The sequence below is a fragment of the Leucopleurus acutus genome (genome assembly GCF_964270905.1).
Source record: "Leucopleurus acutus genome assembly, chromosome: 10".
Lineage (NCBI taxonomy): Eukaryota > Metazoa > Chordata > Mammalia > Artiodactyla > Delphinidae > Leucopleurus > Leucopleurus acutus.
In genome coordinates this window covers 31,274,253-31,289,311 of record NC_139153.1, presented here as the reverse complement: position 1 = coordinate 31,289,311, position 15,059 = coordinate 31,274,253, and positions in this window count along the sequence as shown.

Sequence of the window (15,059 nt, the reverse complement as noted above, 5' to 3'; positions counted from 1 at the left end):
CTTGGGAGTCAAATGTAACCATCAGGCCAAGTTCCCTTGCTCCTTGCCTGACCTCCCTCTCCATCTATGGCCATACCACCCTAAACACGCCGGATCTTGTGTGACCTCCCTCTCTGCACCACCCTTGCTCCTCAGCCCTGAATTCAGCTCTGGCCTCCTGCTGGCCTCAAGCTACTGCGGTGGGGGAGAAGGCCCCCTGGATCCCATGGGGTGGGGTCAGGTCTGTGGGGTCCTCGTCTTCTAGGGCATCGGCTCACATTATACGGCACTCATGTTGTGTCGGGTGCTGGGCGAACGGCATTTACACACATTATTTCAGTTCATCCTGGAAGTAACCCTCTGTGTTGTACGCTATTGATTACCCCCATTGTACAGATGAGGAAACTGCAGCTGGGAGAGCTGGTCACTAGGCTAGTAAGTGACGGGGGACCTGAACCCGGGGAAGTAAGCTGACTCTAAAACTCGTGCTTGGGACTTCCCTGGTGGTGCAGTGGATAAGACTCCACACTCCCAAAGCAGGGGGCCCTGGTTCGATCCCTGGTCGGGGAACTAGATCCCACACGCATGCCGCAACTAAGGAGCTGGTAAGCCTCAACTAAGGAGCCTGCAAGCCGCAACTAAGACCCAGTGCAACCAAATAAATAAATCTTAAAAAAAAAAAAAATTCATGCTCTTCAGGGAACTATATTTAATATCCTGTGATAAACCACAATGGAAAAGAATATAAAAAAGAACGTATATATGTATAACTGAATCATGTTGCTGTACAGCAGAAATTGACACAACATTGTAAATCAACTATACTTCAATAAAAATAAACAAATAAAACTCGCTTTCACCTTTCTCCTGGTGTTTGAAAATATAAATGAATTGTGTCAGTTTCCTATTTGGTGCCTCAGTTTCCCTACCTGTACAAAGAGGGTACAGTATGAGGGTGTAGACCAAAAGGCAAAGGCCTCTCCTTGTGCCCAACCCTGTGGTTTGAGGATTCTAGAATAGCCCTCCTTGAGGCAAATATTTTGTCTGTAATAGCCAACCACAGTGAAGTGTTTCCAAGATAGGATGAACCTCCATGATCCCACCCAGGTGGGGCCACGGTGCCCAAGTTTCTGTAGTCCTTCAGCCTTGAGGCAGGAAGTCACCTCTTATACTCTTCCAAGCTCTCCCTGTATTGGTTTCCTCCTGGAATTCTAGCCTGACCAGTTGAGAACAAATAAAGCCCAGTAACCTCTGAGTCCAGGATGGGCAGACACTGCTGGCAGAAAATGGTTTCCAAAACCAGTTTCAGACCTCAACCTTGAGGCTTAGAATCCTCAGAGCCTGGCCCTACCTGACACTCTCATTGTGTCCAGGTGAAGAGTGGCTTGGGGTCAGTGTTCCTGTGGAGAGAAGAAAATAAAGTGGGAAACTGGTAGCTAGGGTCTGAAAGTGAACAAGACTGAAGATGAGGAAAGGGTACCTAAAACTGAGGGGATCGCAGTCCTTTCAGTTTTGTTCCCCATCGTCTGCCATCATCTGTTCCTTCTCTGCTCCCACCTCTTCTTCACTTTTGCCCCTGTAATTCTGTATTCAGTTCAACATGCCTTTTTTGAATGCAGAGATTAGGAAGCAGAGGAAGATGCAGTCTACCAGCCACTGTTCCTGGAGGATTGATTTATTCACTCATCCATTCATGTATCCATCCATCTGTCCATCCATCCATCCATACATCCATCCATTTGTCCATCTATCCATCCACTTGTCCGTCCGTCCGTCCGTCCGTCCGTCCGTCCATCCATCCATCCAACCATCCATCCATCCATCCATCCATCTACCCATGCATCTATCCATCGTTCTGTCCTCCAGCCAGCTGAGAGACATTGAGCTGGCCAGCCCCCGTGAAACCGTTAGGGAGCAGAAGCTCAAGTGATCTTTGCTGATGGACCAAAATTAAGAGTAATAGGGACCCACATAGCACAGGTGAGCTTGTGCCAGGTGCCATACATGCACTATCACCTTTAATCCTCATAGCTCCCTACTTTAGGGGTAAGTAAGCTAAGACTCACCACTGTTAGGCCCACAGGCATTCAGCTTGCAAGGGTCAGGGGCAGAATTTGGATGCAAGTCTTGGCTGCCCAATCCCCACAGGGAAGCACTGCCAGTGTCTTTTGTCTCGGAGGAGAGTTGAAACCGAAGTTTCCCCCCTTCCTGAGTCCTGGGCCGGGGTAGGGTCAGCCTCAGTCCCACCGCTCCGCTGTGCCACCCCCAGGTACCAGTGACTTGGCAGCGCTGAAAACCCTCAGGAGGTCTCTGGAGTCTCCGAAGAGGGGAGGGCGGGGCTCGTGGTCGCTGGCCCGGGTCTCAGACCCCCCACCCCGTAGCCATCTGGAGGGTCTCTGACTGCAGTGACTTGCTTCCACCACTCTTCCAGCTCTCCACCCCAGAATCCTCTTTATCCTGAGAATCCGTCTCAGCAGACATTGTGTCCAAAGCCCAACAGCCAAGGATCCAGAAGGAGACAGAAGACCTGGGCAACAGCCGGCACCAGGCAGTCGAGCTGGGTCCGTCCTCGGTGTTTCAACAACAGCAACAGCAAAGGCAAACCCACTTTTCTATCTGAGAAGGATGAAAATCCCCTCATCCACCCTGGCCCTCCCCCTCTAGGACCTTCCAGGGGAGGAAGCTGAGCTATCACCGGGCCCCACCCACAGGGATTTTGTAGAACTTGACATTTCTGAAATTCGTGTTACCAACCTTTTTTTAGATACAAAAATATACTGTGCTCTTGAATGTTCTCAGGATGTGACCTACGGTAGTCCAGGAGCCCAGGCCTCTGGATGAGGCTTAAAGGACATCCTGTGGGGTCCCCCATGTGAGGAGAAGCCAGGAGACCCGGGGGCGGAACAGGATGGAAAGACAGGCACAGGGTGTGACAGATGAACGGACAGACATGGATATTCATGGAGAGAGTGTCACGGAGACAGAGACTAGAGAGACAAAAACAAGGACAAGGGGGAGAGGCACATGGCAGAGGTACAGAGACAGAAAGAGAGAAAGAAGACAGAGCAGAGAGACAGGAACAGAGGACGAGAGGGACAGAGAACAAGTCCGCATGACAGGCTTACACCTGGCTTCAGAGAGAGGGAGTAGAGAGACAGGATGGGGACACATACCCGGGCAGGGGGCTAGCCTCTCGCGTGGTGTCCTTGCCAAGCAGGGTTCCTGGCTTTAGGGGCGGGGGCGGTGAGGGCTCTTCCGGCCAAGTCCCGGTGACCCCCTCAGCCCTTGCAGAGCTCGCTGCGCTCCTGAGTCCCCAGCCCGCTCACCCTGGCAGCCAGCGGGGGCTCTGGAGCTGGATCTGAAGGTGGGGCAGGAGGGAGAAAGGCACCTGGGACAGGTATGCAGGTGGGGCAACAATTCTCTCTGCAGCTACCCAAACCCCAAACAGTTTCCTTCCTCCTTGTTTCTGGGGTTACTTCAACCTGTTATTCAGGTTACGAAATTGTGAGGCAAAGGCAGAGGAAGAAACATCCTGCTGCCCCGCCTGCTGGCTTGACTGGCCCGGGCACAGACTCGGTGGCCCCAGGGCAGAACTGGGTCACAAGGTAGGTGGAGGGGGGAGGGGGGAGGGTGGGAAGTAGGAGATGGAGGTGGGGAGGTAGGCAGTGGAAGGCACGAATGGCTGAAAATTGCCCCACTCCGACCTGACCAGAGAGCCCATGGTCCACCTTCACAGTCCATGAGCCTCTCCATTTTTCCTGTCCTTGCCCCGGACCACTTCTGATTTCTGGCTTCAGGTCTGGCCCTGTGCGTTAGCCCCAGGCACGCTTTGCTTTTCCACAGCAGGCCTTGTCTTCTGCAGGCTTGGTACAGCGCTGAGCGCTGAGGAGGTGCTTGGTAGATATATGAGGACTGAATGAATTGGATTCCTGCGTAGTCCTGGAAGGTTAGGAAGATGAAAGCACCAGGTAGAGAAGGAAGCTGAAGTTCAGGGAGGGCAAGTGACTTGTCTAAGGTCACACAGCAATGGTGGATTGTATTCCTGAAGCATTCTCTGAGCACTGGTTGGAAGGCAGGCTGTGCATGCTCTAGGAATGGAGATATGGCTGTAAGCATGATGTGCCCTGGAGTATCCCTGGGCCTTTGGTATTGCTAGTCCCTCTGTGTGAACACTGCTCCTCTGCCTCTTTGCCTGGAACAGTCCAACTCACCCTTCAGGTCTCAGTGTAGCAGTCACTTCCTCTGGGAAGTTTTCCCTGACCCTCCAAATCAAGATTAAACATGTACCTGTGGTCTTGAATGGGAGAACTCCCTTCATGGTACCCCAACCTGTCAAAATGGGCTGACCAATCAGAGCACTGTGATTCCTTGTGATTGGTTCAGGAGGGAGCAGGTGACCCAAGCAAGGCCAATCAGAATTTTTCCTGGGATGGATCTATGGGAACTGGGGAGAGGGAGGCACTTTTCTCCTTGATGATGCTAAGCTCAATGTCTGTAATTCTGGGGCTGCTGGAGTCCCTTTCTCAGCCACTGCAACACATCACCTCCTGTTATAGACAAGTCCCACAGGAAGATGCAAATGCAAGGGCTGAGCAGCAGGGGCAGTACATGTGGTCTTGGTCTTAAAAGAGTCAGGCAGCAAAAAGCATGTGAAGTCAGGAAAGAGGATAGATTTGGGGATTAGACAGGCCTGGGTTTGTCACTTACCAGTTGTGTGTTTTGGGGAACACGCCTCTGGGCCTTGGCTTCCTCCTTTATAAAATGTGGGCGATGCTATCTACCTGTCCTGAAAAGGATGCCAGGTAGGGAGGCCGCATGTCTAGAAGGGGTTTGCTGCTCTGACAGCATCCGCCCGGTCTCCTCCCTGTGAGCAGGCCCCATTCGCCCTGCTGCTTCCTGCTAGCATACCCCCATGGCAGGATTCCTTTACGGATGTATGCTGTTTCTGTGGAACCAAAATCCCATCACAGCATCTTTCTGCCAGCTTGTTTGTGATATTTCTTAATGACCCTACAGGAGCTGGGATGTCAGCATCTTCCTGTTTCCTGGAGCCTGTTTCCTGTTTCTTGAGCCTTTCAGCTCAACCTTGACCTGTCCCAGAGTACAGACAGATGAAGAAAGGGTTACTTTCTCTCCAGGCTGGGAAGGCTGAGGAATGCACCCTGATGGAGAAATAAGTGGGTATTTCCCCTGATTAAGTGGCCTATGGTCCCTGTTGAGCTCAGGATAAAGGCCAAAGTATTTCACGTGGCTTATATGGCCTTGAATGATCTGAGGCCTGACATGAGGGTGACCTTGCCAACCTCATCAGGTACTGTCTCCACTTCACACTCTGCTCTAACCCCCAGAACTGCCCTGAGTGAGGTTCTCTCCCCTTCCAGCTTTGCACACATTGTTCTGTCTACCTGGACTGCCTTCCCTGCCTCGTCCCAGTCCTCAGGTCCTTACCCAGCAGCCCTTTGTTGTTGGAAAGACAGAATTCAGAAGCTGTTTCCTAACCCATCATAGGGATCCAGGCTTGGCCAATAGTCATTTCAGGATCAGCCCTAAGTCTCAGGGAAAGGGGACACTGAGCTCTGTGAACATGCTCGGCACCTTGCCTGTTGTGGGCATTGGCCACAGGTCAACTTCGAGGTCTGTTTAACAGGGCATTTCTAAGGGGGTGTGAACTTGAGGCCAGATAAAGAGCTTGGAGAAATCAGGTTGCAATGAGCACCGGCTGGAGCTTTATGTCTGAGCTTTCAGTAGCTTTAGTCCTTCAGCTCTTCCAGCACCTCCTGGCAATCAGGCTTCTTCCTGTCTGCCCAGAGCCACACCTCAAATTACAGGCACACCTGGGGGATATGGTGGGTTCAGTTCCAGACCACCGCAATAAAGCGAATACTAGAGTTAAGCGAGTCACACAAAATTTTTCGTTCACGAGTACATATTAAAGTTGTATTTACACCACATTGTAGTCTATTAAGTGTGTGATGGCATTGTGTCTAAATAAACAAGGTACGTATCCTAATTAAAAAATGCTCTATTGCTAAAAAATGCTAACCATCATCTGAGCCTTCAACAAGTCGAAATCTTATTGTAACAGTAACATCATAGATCACTGATCACAGAAACATATAGTAATAAGGCAAATGTTTGACGTATTGCAAGAATTACCAAAATGTGACACACGAAGTGAGTAAATGCTTTTGGAAAACTGGCACTGATAGACTTGCTTGACACTGGATTGCCACAAACCTTCAATTTGTAAAAAATGCCGTATCTGAAAAGCCCAATGAGGTAAAGCATAATAAAATGAGGCATGCCTGTCCTGCTCAAATTCCAGATCCTTAGTTCCTACAAAACAGGAAAAAACCCATTTAGTTATACCTGGCAGAAGAAATGGCAAACACATGGCATGCATGCTGCCTCTTGGTACTCCACTGCCCATGGCAGACATCAACAATCAATCATGGTCTTGGCCTCAGTACCTTTTCAATGTAGCACCTTAGGCAGAAGCAATCTATTCCCACTCCTCTCTTACAGGTTTCCTGGAGTAGAAAATAGCAGACACTCACCATTCTAGGACATACTCTTCGTGTTCTACCACAAGATCCTGTGACACCCCGCCTGAGGGCTTTCTCTTGGCCCATCGGGGGCAGGCTGGGAGAGCCAGGGAGTTCCTGCCCTCAGGAACAGTCCTCAGCTAGTATGGTTGAGAGTGTGAGGATAATACTTTAGCCTGCTCATTCCTAGACGGGTGATGGAATTATGTCCCCGCAAATTCATATGAAGTACTAACCACCCGCCGTACCTCAGAATATGAACGGACTTGGAAATGGGTTGCAGGTGTAATTAGTTAAAGCGAGGTCAGTAGGGTGGGCCCTGATCCAATATGACTGATGTCCTTCTAAAAAGGGGACATTTGAACACAGAGACACACACAGAGAATGTCATGGAAAGACAGGAGCTACCCTGCCGCGAGCTATGGAACTCCCAGAAGCTAGAGAGAGGCCCATTGCTCCCTGCTCAGTACCTTACAAGGAAGCCTGGCCTTGCTGACACCTCGATCTCAGGCCTCCAGCCCAGGACGGGAGACAATGCATTCTGGTGGTTTCAGCCACCCCGCCTGTGTACTTGGTTATGCAGCCCAAGCTGACTGGTACAGCGGGTCAGCCCTGAGGTGTGCCCTGCTCTGCTGCCCAGAGTCCTGCAGGGGCATCAGGCTTCATTCACCCACAGCAGCCTGTTGGATACGACACCCTCTACAGTGTCCTTCCCTTCCTGTCTCACTTCCCCAGCTCCCTGCCAGGGCCATCTGGAGTCACGTCCCAGATAAGCTACTTTCTCTAGTGTCTTTTTCTTAGGGTCTACCTCTGAGGAAACTGGCTCAACACAGCACAAAATTGATCTGTCCTTCCCTCCCCTTGGGTTTTCCAGTCCTGGGCCCCCTGCCTTCCCACGGCATCACCCTTCTCCCCGCTTCTGACCAAAGGCTCTCCCGAAGAAGTAGCCTGGCCCGTGGGTGGCCTGGGTGTGGGCATGGTCTCTGCCTCTCCTCCCCCACCAGACCTTCTCACCTGTGTGCGAGATCCCCTGACCGTCATGTTACCGCTGCCTGGGGGCAACGACCTGCGTGATCCCAAGCCCAGGAGGCGGAGCCTTCATCTAGCCACACCTCCACCTCTTCCTGGGAGATGTTTTCCTGAGTTTTCTTCATTGCAACCCCAGGCCCCGGGATCCCCTCCCTGGACCTCTATCAGGAGAGATGGATCAGACTGTTTTCTGGGTGATCTCATGAGCAAGACTTGTTTGAGCTTGTAATAAATAAATTATAAATAAAATAATAAAAAGAGCTACCATTTACTGAGTGCTTACCGCACAGGGTGAGAATTTACACACCTATCTCGCCAAATGCACACAGCAACCCGATGAGAGGGATACGCTGCTGTCTCCACGTCTCAGAGGAGCCAGCTGAGGCTTGAGGAGGGTGAGTAACATGCCCACGGTCTCCCAGCTGTGGCAGCAGAGCTGGGATTCACACCACTGACAGCAAACAGCAGAGGGTGAAAACACTGGGCACTGCGGCGGGTGGGTCCGAGGCTGACCCGCACTCCGGCGCCCCAGTGAGGAAGGGCAATGGGCGTGGAGGAGTTTCGTGTGTGTAGGAATAAGACTTCACTTGTGGAAAAGTACGTATTGAGAACCTACCGTACAGCACAGGGAACTCTACTTAATGCACTGTGGTGACCCGAACGGGAAGGAAGTGCAGAAGGGAGGGGATATATGTATATGTATGGCTGCTTCATTTTGCTGTACAGTGGAGACTAACACGACATTGGAAAGCAACTATGCTCCAATAAAAATTAATTTAAAAAAAGGTATTTTAATTTGAATTCAAAGGATGAACGTTCTCCAGGGTAGATCACATCTTGGGTCACAAATCAAGCCTCGGTAAATTTAAGAAAACTGAAATCATATCAAGCATCGTTTCTGACCACAAAGGATGATTCTACCCCAAGAAAATGTCCTGGCTTCAGGGACAACAATTACATGCCACTGAAGGCCCAAGTTTTCCTTCATTTGAGCACATGAACTTTGCGGGCAGGGATGGTAGATATGAGCATCTGTGCAGCTCTTCTGCTATGCCCTACCCGGGGCAGCACTAGTGAAGCGAGGGCAGCACTTGTGCCGGGTGACAAGAGGGCTCAGGCTTCTCCCCGCCGTATCTCGGGGGTGGCGCACCAGATCCCTGTTCCCTGCAGTGGGGCCCTCTCAGTGTGGAGGGCACGGCCTGGTAGAGAAGGAGCTGGGAACTCCCCACAGCATCAGCCTGCAGGAACCAGAGGAAACACACTGGGTGTGGCCGAAGCCTCCCTCTTCTCACAGACACGCCTGAGACACCACACTGTCATGAGCTGAGCAGGTCTGAGCCCTTCCCGAGATATCTGGGGATTTCTGTGACTTTTTTTTTTTTTTTTTTTAAATTCAACTCAGTGATTCATCCTACAATATTTCCTGAGAATCTCCTCTGTGCCATCACTATGCTGGTCAGGGGGCAGGGAGAGAGAAGAGAGCCGACAAGGTTCTCCCCTTCTAGAAACACAAGCGTAAGGGGGAAGGGACAAGTCCATGGATGGCTATGGGGCAGTGGGACAGGTGCTCTGGTGGGGTTCCTTCAGGAGGTCTCCTGGCCTGGGGGGCTGTCAGAGAAGACTTCCTGGAGGAAGTGACATCTAGGCAGATGAAGTTCTCCTGGAAGGGGTCCCAGGCAGAGGGAACAGCATGTGCAGAGGCTCAGAAGAGAAGCAGAACATGATACTCTGATGGTAGAGACCAAAGTGAAGGGGGGAAGGGAACTGAGTCATTAGGGCCTTAAGGACTGGGCTGGTGACCTTGGGCTTTGTTCTGAGGGCAATGAAGGGGGGCGCAGGAAGAGTTAAACAGGGCCAGGGATGAAACCTCAGCTCAGCTTGGAGGAGGTAGCACTTCCTTCTAGAAGCCGTCCCTGAGCCCAGGCTCCTGGCCCTTCCCTGGCACCCTGAGAAGCCTTCCATAATGGCACCTTGCCATGCTTCGTGGGCAGCCCTGATTTGGGGGCGGGCAGCCCTGATTTGGGGGCTGGCTACCCCTCCAGTGGCTCTCGAGTGCCACCTTCATCCATGTGGTGCTAGTGTCAAGGCACGTAGTAGGTGTGCAGTAAGTGTTGTTAGAAGGAAGTGAGTGCTTTCCGTTTGGGAAAGAAAATAAAGGAGGGAAAATAAAGGAGGGAACAAACACACAGGGGTTGCTCCCTCCAGCTAAATGGCATCTTCTTTATGACCCCGCACTCAACATTTTTCTCTAAAGTTGAACTCTGTCTGGAGGAGTTAGACTTCAGAATCTAACAAGCATTTTCTGGAATTCCACCTCGCCGCTTTGCTCGTCATCCCTGGAAATTTTGTGGACTAAATGTCATCACCAAAGGCGGGGGTTGGGGGGTGGGGAAACTATCTATTCTTCCGTGGGCTTCTTTCTGTTCCACTCATGCATGGGCAGGGGTTCAAAGAGAGGGACGAATTCTGCATGTGTGGGTATGGGAGATGGAAATGCTACAGAGGGAGTGACAGGGACCCGAGGAGACAGACTCAGGAAGAAAGAGAGAAGACTGAGGTATAGACCTGCTGGTGGGAATGTAAATTGGTACAGCCACTATGGAGAACAGTATAGAAGTCCCTCACTAAACTAAAAATAGAGCTACCCTATGACCCAGCAATCCCACTCCTGGGCATGTATACGGAGAAAGCCATAATCCAAAAGGATCCATGCACCCCAGTGTTCATTGCAGCACTATTTACAATAGCCAAGCCACGGCAGCAACCTAACGGTCCATCGACAGAGGAATGCGTAAAGAAGATGTGGCCCATATACACAATGGAACACTACTCAGCCATAAAAAGAGTGAAATAATGCCGTGTGCAGCAACATGGATGGACCTAGAGATTATCATACTAAGTGAAGTAAGTCAGACAGAGAGAGACAAATATCATATGATATCACTCATATGTGAACCTAATTTTAAAAATGATACAAATGAACTTATTTACAAAACAGACACAGATTTACAGATACCAAAAACAAACTTATGGTAACCAAATGGGAAATGTGGTGGGGAGGGATAAATCAGGAGCTTGGGAGGAACACACACACACTACTATATATAAGCTAGATAACCAACAAGTACCTACTGTATAGCACAGGGAACTCTACTCAATATTCCAGGATGACCTATATGAAAATAATCTAAAAAAGAATGAGTATGTGCATATATATATCTGAATCTCTTTGCGGTACATCTGAAACTAACACAACATTGTAAATCAACTACACTCCAATAAAATTAAAATTTTAAAAAGTTTTTGCTAAAAAAAAAAAAAGATTGAGGTAGAGAGACATGAAGAGAACGAAAAAGAAGTGGAGACACTAAGAGACTGAAAGTGACAGACATTTGGACAGACATACGAGCACCCACGTGGGTTCACTCGCACAAGCACGCACAACACACGCCTGTGAGTCAGGGCATTGCTGAGTCTCACCTGGAACCAGCGGACGCATGTAACCCCACCAGACCCGGGTGTCGCTACCCTGAGTTTCCAGTCACTCCCCAAGGCTGTCCTGAATGCTTACCGTTGCGGCCCAGGCCTATGTGAGGTCATCACAGTAACCAGAGGCTGCATTTCATTCTCTAAATGGTCCTTCCTGTAAACTCTCAGTATTTATAGGCAATTATTCATCATGTCACCAATACAGAGGAAGACAAACAGCAAATAAATCCATAAACAATAAGGCTGGTGGCTGGAATAATTTGTTCTAGTGATGTTTATTTCAGAGGGAAATAAACCCATTACTTCCATTATGTCCTGTTTTAATTTTATTTATTGGTTTTAATGGTCTTCTCCAGCTCTGGCCAATGGTAGAATTACTGGGCCATGCAGGGCCGTGCAGCCAGAGATGCAAGGATATGTGAGGAGATGCAGGGCTCTGAGGGCTTTTACTCCCAACTTCCTGGTGTGTGTCCCAGAATAAGGCAATAAATACACATGCCAGGTGCTGCTCTGAGACTCTTCCTTGTTTTAACTAATTTAATCCCACAGCAGCTCAGTGAGGAATTTGAGGAAACTGAGGCCCAGAGAGGTCAGGTCTCACAGACGGTAAGAGTCAGAGGAAGAAAAGATCTCAGAGGCAAAGCAGACAGAGATGAACCTAGGAATCCACGCTCTTAACCGATTGCCCTCCTCTCGACCAGGGCTTGGCAGTCTTCTGTGAAGGATGAGAAAGGAAATATTTTGGGCTTTGTGGTGCCCTATGTTCTCAGTCATGACTGTACAACTCTGCCGTCATAGCGGGAAAGGATGTAGACAGTATGTAACTGAATGAGTGAATGAATGTGGCTATGTTCTAATAAAACTTTATCTATGAAAACAGGTGCGGGACTGGATTTGGCCGCGGGTAATGACTTGCCGACCCCAGCCCTGGGTGTAGCCCCTCTTAGCCCTGGCTCTCCCTCTGCTGAGCCTCAGCCAGCCTGGGTCTGGCTTAGCCATGGTGGTGGAGAAACAACGCTTCCGTGAGATAAGAGGGAGTTTCTAAGATTCCATCTCTCCTCCTTCTTTGCCAACCACTGCCCTCCTCAGGGCCCTGCTCGCTTTGGAGGGAGGCCTCAGCTGCCTGTCCTAGGTCCTCGTGTGGGTTTTTAGAGGGACTTTCCTTCCCGTTCACCTGACTGGATTATCACCTGAAGGTGCCTTGCTCAGTGCCTGGCACCCAGGAGGCCTCCAGTAAACAGCTGCTCTAGCCGTATTTGCACCTTCAGGTTTGCAGAGGCCTCATCTGACCTGGGCATTGCCGTCTGTATAACATGGCGGTTAAGAGTAGGGGCTTTGGAGCCCCGTCTGGGTTCTGCCATGGGACTATGGACACAATCCTCTTTCAGCCTCAATTTCCTTGTCTGTCCATGGCCATCACGCTCCCTAATACAGTGAAGATTAAATGCAAGAATGCACCCAAAGCATATGGTATGGAGGAATTTGTTAATCAAGCAGGCCCCTTGCCCTCTTCCTTGGGGATGCCCCCTGTGCCCTCCACTCTTCCTCCCAAGGAGGCAGAAATCCCTCCAGGATGACAGAAAAGTGTGCTCTGAATGGGGAATGGGTTCTTCCATGACCTGACAGAACAGTGGGAGAAAGGAGGAGGTCGTCTGGCTAAACACGCAGACTCGTCCCCTCCCCTCCAGCGTCCCAGGGGACAGGGTGACCTCAGGCTGCTGCGCATCTTTGGGTACAATAGCCTGCGGGGCTAGTTTCTGCCACCAGAGTTTTTCTTTGCTGAGAGCCTGGCTGTGCATCACCAGAGAGGACTATCTGAATCAGGGTGGGGCTACCTGGAGTTTCTGGGTTCGTCCTCTGAGCCATGGCAGGCCTGCTGTTGGCCTGTCTGAACCACTTCAGCAGGTCAAGCATGAGAAAATTCACCTCAGACTCAGTGGGTAATTCTATTCCTTTTCGTCAGAGGCAGCTGGTTCTTGGCCTTTTTGATTAGCCAAGATGGCGGCCTCCACAATGACATCAATGGGATGTTGGGAAGGCACTGGGAGATAAGCCTTACATAGGGAGGTGTGAGATCCAGAGATGTCTGAAGGAGAAAGAATCTTAATAATAATCAAATTAATGATTGTAATAAGTATTATTATTCCTCTGCCAGTTTTGAGTCCTTTTATTTAATCTTCCCAACAATCTTGTGAATCAGATTCTTTTTTCTGATTGACGTATAGTTGGCTTACCATGTTGTGTTAGTTTCAGGTGTACAGCAAAGTGATTCAGTTATATCTTTTTCAGATTCTTTTCTCTTACAGATTATTACAAGATATTGAGTGTAGTTCTCTGTGCTATACAGTAGGTCCTTGTTGGTTATTTACTTTATATTTAGTGTGTATAATTTGATCTCAAATGCCTAATTTATCCCTCTCCCTCTTCCCCTTTGGTAACCATAAGTTTGTTTTTTCTCTCAGTGAGTCTATTTCTGTTTTGGAAATAAGTTCTTTATGTCATTTTTTTAGATTCCACATATAAATGATATCATATGATATTTGTCTTTCTCTGTCTGACTTACTTCACTTAGTATGATAATTTGTATGCAAACACAAAAGACCCCGAATGGCCAAAGCAATTCTGAGAAAGAAACACGGAGCTGTAGGAATCAGGTTCCCTGACTTCAGACTATACTACAAAACTACAGTCATCAAAACACTATGGTACTGGCACAAGAATAGAACTATAGTTCAATGGAACAGGAAGGAAAGCACAGAAATAAACCCATGTTACTATGGTCAATTAATCTATGACAAAGGAGGCAAGAATACACATTGGAGAAAAGACAGTCTCTTCAATAAGTGGTGCTGGGAAAACTGGACAGCTACACGTAAAAGAATGAAATTAGAACATTCTCTAACATCATACACAGAAATAAACTCAAAATGGATTAAAGACCTAAATGTAAGGCTGGACACTATAAACGTATTTGAGGAAAACATAGGCAGAACACTCTTTAACATAAACCGTAGCAATATTTTTTTTGCAATATTTTTTTTGATCCTCCTAGAGTAATGAAAATAAAAACAAAAATAAATAAATGGGACTTAATTAAACTTAAAAGCTTCTGCACAGCAAAGGAAACCATAAGCAAAATGAAAAGACAACCCACAGAATGGGAGAAAATATTTGAAACCAAAGCAAACGACAAGGGATTAATCTCCAAAATATACAAACAGTTCATGCAGGTCATATCAAAAAAACAAACAACCTAATCAGAAAATGGGCAGAAGATCTAAATAGACATTTCTCCAAAGAAGACATACGGATGGCCAATAGGCACATGAAAAAATGCTCAACGTCGCTAGTTATTAGAGAAATGAAAATCAGATGCTTTCCTTAACTGCATTTTGCCCATGAGGAAGCTGGGGCTTAGAGAGATTAAATGGTTTGCTCAAGGTGACACAAGTAGAATGACATGCAATAATGCCATCTGTTACCTTAGTAACTAATTAAGTGAAGGAGGGCTTGTTGGACCTAGGATTTAGTAGACATCTGTTGCTTTGGTCACCTGTCCAACATCCATTCTCTCTTTTTCTGGTGACTGCTCTGATTTTCCTTTGGGACCCCTGTCCTCCCACTCCTACCCTTCAGCTGGGTAGGGCTGACCCCATCCTCTGGCTCCAGGCCTGGCCATGTTGTCCAGGTGTAGCTGATGAATGTGTTCCATCTCTTGGTCACAGAGATAGGATCAGAAATGGGTAGGTGACCCCAATGGGGGAAGATCAGAGCTCTCCCAGGGATTTTTATGGACTTGCCAGGAAAAAGGAGCTGCCTTCCTGTTGGGGTTTCTGAGTTGGGGCTACTTAGACCTGGAGATACTGACGGTTATGTTTGCCACCATGTGAGGAGATGCTGCTGAGAATAAAGCCACGTGGAGGAAAGGATCCCAGAGATAGAGTCCTGGGGATGGCATCTGAGCCCTAGATCAAGCCTTGCTTGAAGTCAGAGTTATGTATGGACTTTTCCATTATG